This window comes from Solanum verrucosum, unplaced genomic scaffold, assembly GCF_900185275.1.
Source record: "Solanum verrucosum unplaced genomic scaffold, falcon-dt-bn FXZP01000028.1, whole genome shotgun sequence".
NCBI lineage: Eukaryota > Viridiplantae > Streptophyta > Magnoliopsida > Solanales > Solanaceae > Solanum > Solanum verrucosum.
In genome coordinates this window covers 624,741-629,163 of record NW_026020183.1, presented here as the reverse complement: position 1 = coordinate 629,163, position 4,423 = coordinate 624,741, and positions in this window count along the sequence as shown.

Below are 4,423 nucleotides of genomic sequence, written 5' to 3'. Positions count from 1 at the left end.
TGGTTTGAGGTAGGTGAATTTTCTCTAATTGGTCCCAAACTAGTTTATGAGGCCATTGAAAAAGTTTGACTTATTAGAGATAGGTTGAAGACGTTCCATAGTCAGAAAAAGTCTTATGTCGATAATAGAAGGAGGGATCCAGAGTTTGAAATTGGTGATTTGGTCTACTTGAAAATCTCACCTATGAAGGGTGTGATGAGGTTTGGTAAAAAGGGGAAGCTTAGTTCCCGGTATGTGGGCCCATATCAAGTCTTGAAACGTGTTGGGAAAGTTGCATATGAATTAGACTTGCCAAATAAGTTGGCACCAATTCACCCGGTGTTTCATGTTTCCATGCTCAAAAAGTGCATTGGTGATCCAGTATCCATCCTTCCTTTAGAGGGTTTAGAAGTTGATAAAAACCTTTCTTATGAAGAAGTCCCGGTTAAGATTTTGGATCGGCAAGTGAAGAGGTTGAGAAATAAGGAAGTAGCCTCCGTTAAGGTTTTATAGAGGAATCACTTAGTTGAGGGTGCTACATGGGAAGCCAAGGCCGATATAAAGTCCCGTTAGCCTCATCTTTTTCCTTCTGCACCTATCCAAACTTGAGGTAAGTAATTCCTCTTGAGTTTTTAGTGTTTTGGGAGTCGTGTATTATATGAGTTTTCAATGATTTCATTATGTTGTGCATATCCTTGATAGAATTCATGTTTAGTATATATTGAGTTTTCATGATGTATATGTTCCTCGTGTTGGTTTGCATTTTAGTATGATAATTGCATTTTTGGCTTCATGAGGTGAATTGATGAACATGCTTACCTATGTTTTGATGACATTGCATATTTGCTCCATATTGTTGTGTTGAGCTTGCTTGAGTTGGAGAAGGTAGTTCCTCCCATTTTATGTGAATTGATGAGTTTCATACATATTGGATTAGTAGATGTAGTTCCTACTTTCTTGTATTGCATTGACCATGTTGTGAAATGCAGTTGAAGTTTCCTCCTTTTGGATTGTACATGATGTAATGAGTGTATTTTTTAGTTTTGCACATTTTGAAGTTTCATGCATGATGGGTTTCTAACTTAATTTGGTGTCTAGATCATCATTTGTTCCCAATGGGGGGATAATGTAACACCCCGGAAATCAAATGACCTAAGTTAGAACCTATCATGTAGTCTAGTTTCCTAAAAAAGGTTAACGTCAAGATAAGATTCATAAAATAACTTCCCTAACTTAGTTCTAAGGTCCTAATGCCTAAACGTCAAGGCATGAACCCCCCAAGGACCCCCCAAGAGTCCTTGAGGAGGACCAATGGGCTGTCCAAAAAGTTGTTAAAAACAGCATGAACCATGATTGGGCACCAACGAGCTGTGGGTGGACCCACGCTCCATGGTTGGGGAGTCGTGGGTCGAGACTTAGTCTCCCCATTCTTTCCCCATTTTCTCCCTCTCTGAACCATTCCACTATTGACCAGCATGTGGCGTGACCCCACCCATGGTCCGTGGGTGGGGGTTTCGTGGGTCACACCTGAAACCCACCTAGTTTGGTTTGAGTGCCTAGTGCATTCTCTTATGAACATGAACCTAAGTAAAGACTTAATATGACTTTTAAAGGGAATTATGCTTAGCACCGAGTGGATATGAAAATGAGATGGGGACTTTTACGTTTGCAAGTCTAGCTCCCCAATATATGTTGTCTCATGGGATGGAAACCTTTTGCGCTAGTAGTCCGGGTTTCTAGTAGCAATGTCCATATCCCATAACTATGTGCCCACATAAGTCTTTAGCTAGTGGATCCACCTAAAAGCTATTATGAAAGTTCTACCACCTCTTTTCGGTGTGGGGGTAGAACACCGGATTCCATGTAGCTCACATGGTCTATGTCGGTTAATGTTATTTTCCCTATATGATATGAATATGAACTATGATAAGAATATGGACTTTAATTATGACTTCTTAAGAGGCACTACTTAGTATGAGTGGGGGTATGAGACTTCACTTAGGCATTGCACAAGTAGATCTCAAGAGGAGTTAATGGTGAGGTTCTCTTATGTTATGAAGGCTTATAAATTATGTATGAAAGGTATGTATGAATGTTAAGGTTGACTTCACTTGTTACAAGTTATGAATATTATTCGCTCCTTACTTATGTATGTTGGATATGGATAAGGTAAAGTAAGATATGTATGTTGTGGTGACCTAAATGTGGTACTTAGCATTTGGTAAGGTTATGGGATCTTACCTTTGCATTGCACTAGTATAGCTTTGGGTTGCTTATATGTTGGTTTGACTTATGTTTATTCATATATATGCATAATGGTTTCTAAACTTGATAAAGGCATGATTTCAACTAAATGTCCCTTTTATGCATGTTTTAAGGATTTTGTGCATGACTTCCATACTTAGTACATTATTTGTGCTAACCTATATTTTCTACATTCTATGAGTGTAGGTTCCGGCCATTGAGACGTATCATTTTCTTCAAATGAAGCTTGGGTTGACTATTTCCTAGGCTTGGTGTGTCCTCAAGTTCGAGGACAAGATGTTTCCATTTACTAGCTTTTATGTACTTTCCACTTTTGAGACTTTATTGATGTAAAGGGCTTTTGACCCTATTTGTACTCTTTATGTACTAGATGGTGATTGAGACAAGTCTAGACTCTTACTTTCATATATGAAGAAAAAGTTGACTTCTATTGTAAAAGTTTTAAATTTTCCACATTATTCTATACATTTATGTTATGATTATGTTAAGGGCTTGTATGCGACCCCTTCGGGGTTAAGTACGCCGTGTTACTTCTAGGGATAACTCTGGGTCGTGACAAGTTGAGTATCATATCTTTGAGTTGAGTATCTAATCTTTGAGTTGATTATATTATTCTTGAGTTGAGTTGATTTGAGTATGTTGAGAAGAGGTAAGTAAGTTTCCTTGTTATCAAGTTCAAGCCTATGTTTATGCTTTAGAATTCCCCTAACATGCTCGTACATTCTACATACTGAGTCATTTGGCCTGCATCGTTTCATGATGCAGATACGGGTATTTAGGATCATCAACAGGCATTTTGTTGAGGTCATGTGATATTCCAGTCAGCTTTGGTGAGCTTTCTTGTATTCCGATGGACTTTACCTTTACCTTATAGTTAGTAGTTTTCAGATGTCGTGGGTCTTGTCCCGATATCTTTCTGTAATAGTAGAGACTTCACAAATAAACAAAGTTAAAGAGTTTTCTGTATTTACTTTCTTTTGAGTATTGTTCAGGCTTTCTTAATGTTCACTATTGGAGTTCAATGAATTTAATTCAGTTTTAAGCTTATGTATGCTTGAGTTAGTCTTCCATTTGTAGTTAGCTAGGATAAGGGTTCGTTTGGGGACAAGAAATGGTTCTCGAGTGCCGGCCACGTCCAGGGTGTAGGCTCAGGTCGTGACAAACAACCCCTTGTTGGATATAGGGCACGTTAACCCATATTTTATTTTTCATGTCTTCATAGGTTACAACAACCCCTGGTTGCATATAGGGCACGATAACCCATAATCTAATTTTCATGTCTTCATAGAGAACAACAACCCCTGGTTGCATATTGGGCACAATAACCTCTATTTTATTTTTCATGTCTTCACAGGGCACAATAACTCCTGGTCGAATATAGGGAACAAAAACCCCTATTTTATTCTCATTTCTTCACAGAGCACAATAACTCCTGATTGCATTTTGGGCATATATTTCCCTTTTATTTTTACTTTATATCTGTATTGGGAAAAAATATTATTTTTATGCCTATTATAGGCTTTTAAATTTTTATTTAACTCACAAAAAATTTCCTAGTGCAAATTAGGGCAGAAAATTTTTGTTTTGTTTCGTTTGTTTTGTTTTCATGGCATGCAAGTCTATTTGCAGTACACAAATATGAAGTTCAAGAATAAAGTTATCATTTTAATTAGAGAAACGAAGAATGTTAGATGTCAATGACATCTAGAGTCTCTTCCGACCCATGTAATAACTCAACATATTAGGAATCATCTTCTCAGCTTTCTAATCAAGAGAACGACATTTAACAATATTCTACAAACTGTCATTTGGGGGAGTGTCAATAACTCGATCCAAATTTCAAGTTCAAGTCTGATCAAATCCCAACTTCAAGATCAAATTTTGAGATTAAGGTACTCGCTAGAAGAAGGCAAGGTGATAGCTAAATATCCAAAGGAAGACTTGAAGAAAGATATTCAAGACAAGTAAAGTAGATAGGATTTTGTATTCTTCCTTTTAGTCTCATCATTTTCGATGTAATAACAAGAGCCATGAACCAGAATCACAATGGGACATCACTCGACTCTCCAACTCATTTTCCATCTCTATACCCACTTGAACTACACGTGACCTGATTTTCTTATAACCCGAGATATGTAGGCTGCTCAAAGCTAGAGCTCGGTCACATTCACTTCATCTT